Source organism: Delphinus delphis, chromosome 10 (assembly GCF_949987515.2).
Source record: "Delphinus delphis chromosome 10, mDelDel1.2, whole genome shotgun sequence".
NCBI lineage: Eukaryota > Metazoa > Chordata > Mammalia > Artiodactyla > Delphinidae > Delphinus > Delphinus delphis.
Genome location: NC_082692.2, coordinates 37575979 through 37589106, shown reverse-complemented (window position 1 = coordinate 37589106; position 13128 = coordinate 37575979). Strand labels below are relative to the sequence as shown.

At 43.4% G+C, this 13128-nt stretch overlaps 1 pseudogene; it reads left to right on the top strand.

The window, feature by feature from the left end:
• The first annotated feature begins 2670 nt into the window (after positions 1-2670).
• On the top strand, positions 2671-5016 carry LOC132431893 (lupus La protein homolog; annotated as a pseudogene).
• Positions 5017-13128: the final 8112 nt, after the last annotated feature.

Sequence of the window (13128 nt, the reverse complement as noted above, 5' to 3'; positions counted from 1 at the left end):
GCCCCAGTCTGATGGCATCTTCATTCCAGAACATGCAATCTCCTGCAGATCTTTCCAATCACGAGTTCCACTGAGTCTCTTCTCTGGGCTGCGGTAAACACCAGGACGGTTTCAAAGCCTCGGGACACCCCATCCCACCCCTCCCATTTGCACGGGGAAGATGGAAGTGACAAAGGCATGTTATGAACCCTTGAAGGAAAGCACTGCGTGATACCTGGGGAGACAGGTATTATCATTCCCATTTATCATCCCCATTTTAAAGACGAGCAGGCTGGGAGGTTAACAGCCTTGTCTGGGGTCCTACAGTTAACAAGTAGCAGGTTTGGGCTTTTCACCAAGGTCAGTCACCAAGAGCCTTCACACTTGACCTCTGTTATCACACTGCATGCTTAGCAGGTGCTTGACAAAGCCCCTGGCACACCGGGTGGGGGGGGGGAGCAGTGCTTAATAAACAGTAGCTAGGACTTCCCTGGAGGTCCAGTGGTTAAGACTCTGTGCTCCCAATGCAGGGGGCACGGGTTCGATCCCTGATCGGAAAACTAAGATCCCGCATGCCTTATGGTGCAGCCAAAAAAACAGAAAACAAACAAACAAAAAACTGTAGCTACTGTGATAAACAATACTGATACTGATCTCATAATAACTCACAGAGGTTGCATTTTTGTTCGCATTTGAAAGATGCAGGGCTTCCCTGGTGGCGCAGTGGTTGAGAGTCCGCCTGCCGATGCAGGGGACGTGGGTTCGTGCCCCGGTCCGGGAAGGTCCCACATGCCGCGGAGCGGCTGGGCCCGTGAGCCATGGCCACTGAGCCTGCGCGTCCGGAGCCTGTGCTCCGCAACGGGAGAGGCCACAACGGTGAGAGGCCCACGTACCACAAAAAAAAAAAAAAAAAGATGCAGCTGAGGCTCAGAGAGGCTTCATAACTTGCCCAAGACCACACAGTTAGTAAGTGGTGGAGCCGGGTCAGATTTGAACCCCAGTCTCTTCTGACTTCACAAGCCATGGTCTAACCACTGCACTCACTGTCTCTTTGGGGAAGCACCACTGGCCCTGCTCAGCTGCACCCCTCATAGATTGAGATTCTCTCTCTGCAGGGCCCCATATCTGGAATTTTCTCTTGCTCATCTCTCTCTCCTGGGCAGCACATGAGTTTTTGAAGCAGCTTCCCAACTGCAGGGACCTCTACCAGCTGTGCTGCACCCCATGCAAGCCACCTCTTTACTTGGTCTCCGTAGTGCCTCGAGGCCCCACCCCCAGAGTCCTTCAACAGAGCCCCAAAGCCCTGGCTTTGAACTTCTCAACAAGAATTTCTTCACCAAAGGTAATCTCAGGAGACATGTCAGGAGCAAGATAACAGTGGGGAGAGGTCACTGAGAACGATGAGAAGGGCTGCATGGGGTGGGGGGCGGGGGGGAATATGCCCCCCCCGCCCCCCCCGCCCCCCCGCAGCAGGTCCCTTGTTTCCTTTGTGGGATCTTTGGAGCCAAAGCAAATATAGTAACAGACTTGGCCAACCTTAGCAGCTCGTGTGTGCGCCTCCCCATTTGCAGGCCACAGTGGACAGCTCTCAGCAGGTTGAAAGCCCTGGCATCCCTGTCCAACTTGGCTTGATTCTCCAAGGATCACTGACAAAACACACTCCTTTGACCAAATGCTGGGTCAATCCTGCAATCGGACTCATTTGCAGCATTTCTGGAGTGGTGAGAAGAAATGATAATAGTTCTGCAAAAAGAGATCCTGTTTACTTCACACATTAAGATGGCTACTTAAAAAAACAAAAAAAGAAGATAACAGGTGTTGACAAGGATGTGGAGAAATTGGAAACAGTGTGCACCATCAGTGGGATTTTGAAATGATGCATCTGCTATGCAAAACAGTATGGAGCTTCCTCAAAAAATAAAATAGAACTAGCCATGTGATCCAGCAGTCCTACTTCTGGATGTAGACACATCCAAAAGAACTGAATGCAGGGTCTCAAAGAGATATCTGAGCACCTTTGTTCATTGCAGTGTTATCCACAATTCCACAAAGAGGTGGAAGCAATCCAATGTCCACTGAAGAAAAATGGATAAACAAAATGTGGTATATTCATACCATGGAATATTACTCAACTTTAAAAAAGAAGGAACTCCTGTCACACGCTACCACATGGATGACCCTTGAGTACATTTTGCAAAGTAAAATAAGCCAGACACGAAAGGACAAAAAGTGCATAATTCTACTTATGGGAGGTATTTAAAGTGGTCAAGTTCATAGAAACAGAAAGTAGAATGGTGGTTACCAGGCACAAGGGGGAGAAGAAAATGGGGAATTTTTGTTTAATGGGTATAGTTTCAATTTTGCAAGATTAAAATGTTCTAGAGATTGCACAACATGTGGATATACTTATCACTACTGAACTATATGATTTAAAATGATTAAGATGGTAAATTTTATGTGTTTTTTTACCATAATTAAAATAACATTTTAGGCTAGGGATTGGAGACGTTGCTGTCGCTGTTAGTGACCCTGTGGCGTGCCTCTGTGGGACCGGGAACTTAAAGATAGCCAGGATGGCAGAAAATGGTGATAATGAAAAAATGGCTGCCCTGGAGGCCAAAATCTGTCATCAAATCGAGTATTATTTTGGTGACTTCAATTCGTCACGTGACAAATTTTTAAAGGAATAGATCAAACTGGATGAAGTCTGGGTATCTTTGGAGATAATGATAAAATTTAATAGGTTAAACCGTCTAACAACAGACTTTAATGTAATAGTAGAAGCGTTGAGCAAATCAAAGGTGGAACTTATGGAAAAAAGTGAAGATAAAACTAAAATTAGAAGATCTCCAAGCAAACCCCTCCCTGAAGTGACTGATGAGTATAAAAATGATGTAAAAAACAGGTCTGTTTATTTTAAAGGCTTCCCAATTGATGCAACCTTTGATGACATAAAATAATGGTTGTAAGATAAAGGTCAGGTACTAAATATTCAGATGAGAAGAACATTGCACAAAGCATTTAAGGGATCAATATTTGCTGTATTTGATACCATTGAATCTGCTAAGAAGTTTGTCGAGACCCCTGGCCAGAAGTACAAAGACACAGACCTGCTAATACTTTTCAAGGAAGATTACTTTGCAAAAAAAAATGAAGAAAGAAAGCAAAATAAAATCGAAGCTAAATTACGAGCTAAACAAGAGCAAGAAGAAAAACAAAAGTTAGCAGAAAATGCTGAAATGAAATCTCTAGAAGAAAAGATTGGCTGCTTACTGCAAGTCTCGGGGGGACTTAGATGATCAGACGTGTAGAGAAGATTTGCATATCCTTTTCTCAAATCATGGTGAAATAAAATGGATAGACTTTGTCAGAGGAGCCAAAGAGGGGATAATTCTGTTTAAAGAAAAAGCTAAGGAAGCACGGGATAAAGCAAAAGACACAAATAATGGTAACCTACAATTAAGGAACAAAGGGGTCACCTGAGAAGTACTAGAAGGAGATGTGGAAAAAGAAGCATTGAAAAAAATAATAGAAGATCAACAAGAATCCCTAAACAAATGGAAGTCAAAAGGTCTCAGATTTAAAGGAAAAGGAAAGGGAAATAAAGCTGCCCAGATTGCGCCTGCTAAAGGAAAAGTAGTTTCAGGGCAAGAAAACTAAATTTGACAGTGATGATGAACACGATGAAAATGGTGCATCTAGACCAGTAAAAAGAGCAAGAGAGGGCTTCCCTGGTGGCGCAGTGGTTGAGAGTCCGCCTGCCGATGCAGAGGACACGGGTTCGTGCCCTGGTTCGGGAAGATCCCACATGCCGCGGAGCGGCTGGGCCCTTGAGCCATGGCCGCTGAGCCTGCGCGTCCGGAGCCTGTGCTCCACAACGGGAGAGGCCACAACAGTGAGAGGCCCACGTACCGCAAAAAAAAAAAAAAAAAAAGAGCAAGAGAAGAAACAGACAAAGAAGAACCTGCATCAAAACAACAGAAAATGGTGCCGGAGACCAGTAATTTAGTAAACATTTTTTATTCATTTTAATTAGATTTTAAGCTGCTTTTGTCTTTGGAGGCTTTTAAAAAGAAAAACGAATTAGGTCCACTTCAATGTCCACCTGTAAGAAAGGAAAATCTTTTTGTTGTTTAACTTGTCTTTTTTTGTTGTTGTTATTGTTATCAAAATCACTATTTTTTTATGTATAATTCTGCTTGTGTTCTTAGTTATAAAAATTTAAATTAAAAAAAATTTAAAAATAACATTTTAAAAGGGAGGGAGGAATTCCCCGGCAGTCCAGGGGTTAGGACTTACCGCTTTGGGGCTGGATTCATTCCCTGGTCGGGGAACTGAGATCCTGCAAGCCGCGTGGTGCAGTCAAATAAATAAATGAATAAAAGGGAGGGGGAACCTGTTGATTTCCTCACTTTGGAGGGATTTGTAATACTGACCAAGCTAGGCACTTTATACATGTTATCTTCTTTCATTCCCACCATGACTTACTGTGGTAGACGTTGCTATTCCTTGTTTACAGCCTGGGAAATTGAGCCCCAGTGACAGAAACTGACTCACCCACAGTTTCATGGAACTCAGTGAGGGGAAGAGCCCCAATTTGTACTCAGATTTGTCTTCCTCCAAATTAGGAGTCTTGTCCCTGCCCTCATCCCCCTGCTGGCTGAGTGTCTCCTGATTCAAGCTCCCAATCACTGACGGAAAGAAAACAAACTTTTAATATGAGTGCTCCATTTCCCCAATTGGAGCCCAAGGTCCTGGGTGAGGCCCAATACATCTTCTATTCCTCGACTTGCCGGGGGAATTAAGCCGAGTACTGGGCACACGTAGTTACTGGGTAAAAAACACTTGAGAAGTAGTTGACATTGTTAGATTTCTCCAAGTTGATATTGTTAAAGTTCTCAGAAACTCCAGGAAGCGTTTTTGTACTAGGGGCAGGGTGCATGCGCAGTCCTTGGGGCGTGCGCGCATGCGATCCATTAGCGCAAGACCGTTATCACGTGACCGTTATCGCGGCAGTTAGAGGTCCGGCTTCGCTGACTGTCAGCCTCAAGGTGGTCCTCGAGGCGGAGAGCGCGGTGAGAGGTGAATGGCGGCGTTCTACGCGGGGCCTTCCAGGCCCCTGGCTGATGGGTGAGCTGCGAGGCCGGGGACAGGCTGGGGGATGTGTTCTCCAGAGCTCCAGGGCCCTCGCCACAGCCGCCCACTGGCCGGGGCCCAGGCCTTGAGGCAGCAGTGAACCTTTCCCCCATTCCCCGCTCGAGGCTGTTTGGAACAGTTCCAGAGAGCTGTGGTCCACATTCAGTGTCACTTGGGGGTAAGTCGCTCCAGCTTGCACAGGCTGGGAATTCTCTCCACCCCATTTGCGCTGCTTCCCTTGCGGGAAGTGAGCCACTCTGGGCCCATTCGCTTTTGAGAGCTGGGCCACTCTGGTTTTTTTGTTTTGTTTTCAATATTCAGGTATTTATTTGGTTGCATCGGGTCTTAGCTGCGGCCCGCGGGCTCTTCGTTGTGTGGGCTTCTCTCTAGTTGTGGTGCGCAGGCTCCAGGGCGTGTGGGCTTAGTTGCTCTGCTGCATGTGAGATCTTAGTTCCTGGACCAGGGATCGAACCCGCGTCCCCTGCATTGGAAGGCGGACTCTTGGACCACGAGGGAAGTCCCTTGGTCAACTCTGTTTGGAGGCCTCTGTCTGGGAGTGGAAGTGGAATTTTTTTTTTTTTAATTGAAGTAAAGTTGATTTACAATGTTGTGTCAATCTCTGTGGTACAGAAAAGTGACTGAGTTACACACATATAGACATTCTTTTTCAATATTCTGTTCCATCCATTATGGTTTGTCACAAGGTATTGAATATAGTTCCCTGTGCTATACATTAGGACCTTGTTGTTTATCCGTTATTTTTTTTGGTAATTTTTTATTTTATTTATTTAATTATTTATTTATTTTTGGCTGCGTTGGGTCTTCATTGCTGTGCATGGGCTTTCTCTAGTTGGACCAAGGATAAAATGCGTGTCCCCTGCATTGGCAGGCAGATTCTTAGCCACTGCGCCACCAGGGAAGTCCCTATCCATTCTAAATGTAATAGTTTGCATCTACCAACCCCAAACTCCCAGTCCATCCCTCTCCTTCCCTCCTCCCCCTTGGCAACCACAAGTCTGTTCTCCATGTCTATGAGTCAGTTTCTGTTATGTAGATTCATTTGTGCCATATTTTAAATTCCACGTATAAATGATATCATACAGCATTTGTCTTTCTCTTTCTGACTTATGGAAGTGGAATTTAGACTACAACTCCTCTGATTTTCTGTCTGTGTGATGGTAATTTATCTGTTATGTTTTTGTGTGTATCATTTTGGGGTGAGCCACTCTGGTTTGCTTTTTTTTGTGGGGCTTTTGTTTGTGGGACCGTGTTCGTTATGTTGTATGTGTGTGAATCAGTACTTGCACTGGCTAGTTGAGACGTCTTTGGTGAATAATGGAGCTGAGTGTGATGACACCAGGTATCCTTCCCTATTGTGTTGGGATTCGCCTGTGGTGAAGCGTTGTTTGGGATTTTCCCTTTGCAGTGATTGGGAAGCTCCCTTTTTGGTGCTAGGGAACTGTGATCCTGCAAGACCGTTTGGCATTGCATTTGTTTGGTTGATATTTGATAATGCCTGCTGTGATAATCAGAGCTCTTTCCATTTTATAGGCCCCCTAGAGTGTATTTTGCAAAACTGGGAGATTTTTAGTATGCTCCTAGAAAGAGAGAGAAAGTAGTTCGTTTGTTTGTTTTAACACTGCGTGGCCACTATATTCTTTAGACTTAAGAGGAAAATTGGTTATGATGAAACTCCTATGAAATTCCAAAACTGGTTCTTTTTGCATATGCAGTTAGAGAAAGCTGGCTTGATGGAATACTTTTTTCAGAATCCTGACCCTGAGAAAATAAAAATATTTTTAGGCGAAATCTTGACGTTAACTAAGTAAATTTAACTTATTTCAACTGTTATTTTTGGTTTTGCATTTGCCAGGTGAATTGCCATGACACACACAGTCATGATTCCCTGTCTTTCCATTTGCATGTTGTTTGTTGTTAAAAAGAGGGATCCTTGTTTGAAAAAGTTAAGGATATTGTTGGGCTTCACCCTTTTGTTTCTGTCCTGCAGGAATTAGATTTTGTTCTTTGTGTGTATGTTTGCATTTGTCTTGTGCGTTAAGTGTGCCGGCTATGGGAAACTCAAATTTGTTTCCCAAATGCAGCCCCTTGAGGTGCATTCTCCAGAATTGGACCGCTTTCAGTTATAATATTGCTGAATTAACTTGTAAATGAGCTATATTTCATAGACTTAAAAGTAAGCACTTACAAATTAAATACTTCCTAATATTTAGAAAATTGTCCAAGAGTGGGGTGAAGGGAGATTGAGATTCACAGATTATATCTATGTATAAAATAGGTAACTAATGAGAACGTACTGTATAGCACAGGGAACTCTCCTCAATGCTCTGTGGTGACCTAAATGGGAAGGAAATCCAAGAAAGAGGGGATATATGTATACATGTAGCTGATTTACTTTGCTGTACAGCAGAAACTAACACAACATTGTAAAGCAACTACACGCCAATAAAAATTAATTTTAAAAGAAAGAAAGAAAGAAAGAAAATTGGCCAAAATGAATTTCAGGTCCTCATGATTTTGGAAATATGCAGTACTGAATTGATATCCGGTACTGAAGCGAGCTTAAGCTTATTGGTTTGTTAAGTGTAATATTTCTGTTGTATCTAGGTATACTAGAGATCAAATAAGACCTTATATCTGTTGCAAATTTGTCAGCAAGGAAAATAACTTTGATATGACAAAACTTTAAGTCTATCTAAAATAGCCTTTCCAAATAAATAAATAAAATAAAATAACCTTTCCAGATTTTGGTAACTTGAAACTGATCTAAGTTAAATGGCAAGAATTTATTGACTATCTGGGTCATTTCAAATAGAATAAGGGAATTCCCTGGCAGTCCAGTGGTTAGGACTCCGAGCTTCCACTGCAGGGAGCACGGGGTCAATCCTTGGTTGGGGAAATAAGATCCCGCATGGTGCGCAGTGCGGCCAAAAAAAAACACCCAAAAAACAAAAATCAAATAGGATAAAATATTGGAACATTGGTTGCTGGGCAAATCTAAGTTTACCTGCCTTTGCATTCTGAGGAGAGGAAAACTAAAGCATAAGTTTCCAATCAGAAAATGCTGGTATGAGATTGCCAACAAACACATGAAAGAATGCTCAACATCACTAATCGTTAGAGAAATGCAGATCAAAACTACAGTGAGGTATCACCTCACACCAGTCAGAATGGCCATCATCAAAAAATCTACAAACGGGCTTCCCTGGTCGCGCGGTGGTTGAGAGTCCGCCTGCCGATGCAGGGGACATGGGTTCGTGCCCCGGTCCGGGAGGATCCCACATGCCGCAGAGCGGCTGGGCCCGTGAGCCATGGCCGCTGAGCCTGCGCGTCCGGAGCCTGTGCTGCACAACGGGAGAGGCCACAACAGTGAGAGGCCCGCGTACTGCAAAAAAAAAAAAAAAATCTACAAACAATAAATGCTGGAGAGGGTGTGGAGAAAGGGGAGTCCTCTTGCTCTGTTGGTGGGAATGTAAATTGATACAGCCACTATGGAGAACAGTATGGAGGTTCCTTAAAAAACTAAAAATAGAACTACCATATGACCCAGCAATCCCACTACTGTGCATATACCCTGAGAAAACCATAATTCAAAAAGAGTCATGTACCACAACGCTCATTGCAGCTCTATTTGCGATAGCCAGGACATGGAAGCAACCTGGGTGTCCATCGACAAATGAATGGATAGGAAAATATGGTGCATATATACAATGGAATATTGCTCAGCCATAAAAAGAAACGAAATCGAGTTATTTGTAGTGAGGTAGATGGACCTAGAGTCTGTCATACAGAGTGAAGTAAGTCAGAAAGAGAAAAACAAATACCGTATGCTAACACATATATATAGAATCTAAAAAAAAAAAGAAGGTTATGAAGAACCTAGGGGCAGGACAGGAATAAAGACACAGACGTAGAGAATGGACGTGAGGACACGGAGAGGGGGAAGGGTAAGCTGGGACAAAGTGAGAGAGTGGCATGGACTTATATATACTACCAAATGTAAAATAGATAGCTAGTGGGAAGCAGCCGCATAGCACAGGGAGATCAGCTCGGTGCTTTGTGTCCACCTAGAGGGGTGGGATGAGGTAGGGGGAGACACAAGAGGGAGGAGATGTGGGGATATATGTATATGTATAGCTGATTCACTTTGTTATAAAGCAGAAACTAACACACCATGGTAAAGCAAGTATACTCCAATAAAGATGTTAAAAAAAATGCTGGTATGACAAACAGTTATTATATGTTTTGAGCAAAAAAGGAGTTTTATGCATGGTCAGGCTGAGATTAGATTAAACTTAGTTAGGTAAATGGAATTTGTTATTAAAAGTAGGGTAGTGCAAGACTAGATTTGGTTCCTCTCTGCTAAGAGAACAAGTTTACTTAGAATGCTGATTTTGATAACAGATTATATGAACTTCCTTGCCTTTAAGTGATCTGTATTGGCTTTTGAGATCTCTTCTCACTTTGGATAAGAAATAAGTAATGTCTTATAGTGACCTATGATCTTATTTAATGAAATGTTTTGAAACTTTTTGAAAAACTTCCCAAATATCAAATTTTAATTAAAGTTCTTTTGACCTCCAGCTAACTTCGGGATGCTTAAGAGGGCCCCTGACGCATCTCAGAGAGGAATATTTAACTAGTATTATTTGGTATATTGAATTACATGGGAAGCATTGTCAAATGAGTGATAAATCTTCTCAGATTATATGGTATGGATAAATGTTACTACTATAGATATTCTAGAAATTATATAAAGTTTCTGAAATATAGATATGTCCTGGAATAATCTATCAGCCATAATTCTGGTTATATCAGAACAACTTGATTAAGCTTTTTTGTCAACACATTGTGATCAGATCTTTAACCTTGCCTTTTTAAGTCTTTAATAGACAGTTAATCTGATACTTTGCAAAAGTGCTTCATCTTCAAGAAGATTCATAGGAAGGGCTTTCTGACAAGTACAGGTCTCTAATAAATCTCAGATTATACTGCTGAACTGGGTAAGAAATTTAAAATCCTAATGGAAAACGTGATGGCTTCATAAAAAGTTAACAAAAGGATTGGGTACCGTGTAAACTGGTGAATATGGTTACAATGTTTATGGGTTTTGTCTGGAGTATTACTGATTTTGATCTGTGTTCTCCAGATACAGGGAAGCCCTTCCCCTCACGTTACTCCTGACTTAACAACAATTTGGTAAATTTTACCTCTTTGAGTAAAATTGAAATATTTTTCTTTTCTCTCTGGCTGGTCCCTCCAGAAACTGGAGATTCTTGGGTTCTGGGCAGCCTTATCAGGTGAAAGGGAAAGACTATCTCCTAGCATGTACAGGAATCTTGATATTTTGGGGACCGAGAATTCCACTAAGGCAAAATCTGATGGCAGGCTTTTAGCATTTCCTGGCCTTGAGAGGCCTTTTGGGAATTCATTCTAAGACTCCTGAGGAGTTCCACCAAAGCCAGTTCGGAGGAGCCTAGTAGTCAATTGACTGGATTTATTTTACAAACAAATTAGTCTTGATTTGGCATGTTTGTGAAAAACACTGCTTGCTTTGAGTCTGTTGCTGAAAGCACATGTACAATGCTTGTGTGACGACTGGGTATAAGTGACAAAATTATGGCCTATAAAGTGTTTCTGCATTAACATACTTCAGAGCCTGTTCACAATATCTGATCACTTTTCCCCAATGTGAATATCTAGGCAAATATAAAGAAGGCCTAGCACTGAGGGGCACGATCTAGACCCAGGGCAAGCAGCTAAATAACTCCAGCATCAAGGGACATGTTTTGGTTCGTTGAAGGATTTGCAATTGAAAAGGGAGATGACAAGGGATTCCCTGGTGGTCCAGTGGTTAGGACTTGGTGCTTTCACTGCAGGAAAGGTTCAGTCCCTGGTTGGGAAACTAAGATCCCACAAGCCGTGTGGTGCCACCAAAGAAAAAATAAATAAATAAAAAAGGAGATGATGCACATATTTTGAGGTATGGGGAAGTTCTGGCTGATACATGATTTAACTTAAACTTTACTGACCAGAGCAGTCTGTTTTGTGGTCTTTTGAACATGCATTGTACATCAGTCTTGGGCATTCAGGAGGGGGATACCTTTGAAAGTCAAAAATGGAATAGCTGTGCTTCAGATATTCAAGGTAAAACTAGGTGGCCATTGTGGATGTGATTTCAGACACATTCCTGTATTGTTGAGGACTTGAATTTTCTGAGCTGTGTCATACTCGGGATTCCCCCAGCCATTCACAAAGCAGTGTCTGCTGGCAGATGGCAGCTTCAACCTTATAACCTCAAGGTCTCCTCTGGTAACTATTAGCAGAAAAAGGAGACATGTAGTGGCCAATAACTCCAGCTACATATATGTTAATACCACATTAGAGGTTAAAACCTACTTAAATAAAACTATTATACAAGACTTGGATCCAGGACTTGGAACTCAGGACTATTTCCAACTTGGTATCCATTCTCCAAATAAAGGTAGGACTACAGCCCATTTTAGCAGGAAGTAGCCAGAGTGGTCATTGCCCCATTCCTTGAAAGACTTGGGGAAGGATAAAACAGGGTTGGAGGCTGAAACTGAGTCCCCCTAAAACTGAGTTCCTCTGCTGAGTTTATGATTAACCTCTCTATCCAAACCATTATACTCATGTGTTCTCCTCAAGATTGAGGAATATCAAAGAAAAGGGGGGAATTGAAATAGGGGCAGGGTGGGTGTGCAGCTGTTGACATTGGACCGTTAGTGCAAGACCCATAGTTCTCGACCATCAGCAAGGTGGTTAGAAGTCCCACTCCATCAACAGCCAACCTCACAGTGGTCCTTGCAGCAGGGAGTGTGGTGAGGTAACATCTTCATGGAAAGTACCATTTAAGTACTTTCGGCTCACAAAGCATTTTCACATACGTTAACCTGTTTGCTCCTGATGGTATCCTTGGATAAAAGAGATCATCATCATCTGCATTTTACAGATGAGGGAAGCACAGCCCAGAGGGACATGTTCAAGGTCCCCCAGCTGGGATTACAATCACTGGAGGCATGACTGGACAGGTGTCTCAGGACCCCGAAGTCTGTGATGCTTTCACAGGTGGCCTCATAAATTATGGCCAGGCTCTCTCTCTCACTCAGCCTTCTCTGTTGATCTTGTGCTATGCTCACCTGCTGACCAAGAGGGTGAGCCTTGATCTCCAAGGCCAAATAAATTCTGGACAGTCCGCATGAAGGCTGGAGACGCTTTTCTTGAGATTGCAGTTTTAGCATCGAATACCCAGCCAACTACCATGTGCCAGTGAGTGAAATGCTGGGGCATTCCCAGGCCCAGGAAAGGGTTGGTCAAAAGGGGTCAGGCTGGAGTCCAGCTAAGCAGGGAGGCCTGGCAACTGGCACAGGGCAGGGAGGCACAGATGGGGTCAAGCTTGGGGACATAGCTAAGGCCGTGGTGTCAATATGAGCCAACCTGGTCTGCTGCCCAGGGGTTGGAGCTTTGCCCAGAGGGGCCAGAGGGGGCAGAGGAGAGGACCGAGGTTTCTTGCTCTCTGCCCTATCTCCCGCACCCCCATCCCACCACCCCCTGCCAAGTGCAGACAGCTGCAAGCCCGAGGATGCTGGCCCTAGAGTGAGGGTGGTCGTGGCCTGCAGGTGGGGGCAGCAGGATGGCCACCCAGTGGCCAACCACATCTGTTTGGTCCTTTCATTATGACATTTTTTCCTCTGATTACAAAAGTATCTTGTGTTCACAATAAAAAAAATTGAGGGCTACCAAAAAACCCACAAAAGCACAAGATAAAAAGCACCCATAATGCTCTCTCTTTTTTAACTGTATAAAGGACAAAAGGTAAAAAGTAAACACCCTCATCTCCCCACTCCTCACTCTCCCCTCCCCCACACACCCAGGGGTCATCACCGATGGCAGTTTGATAATGTTTGTTACGGCTCCTCTCTTCTTCTCTCTTCCTGTTGGAGGGAAGAGGGCAGTGATTTCCCAAGAAGTGAA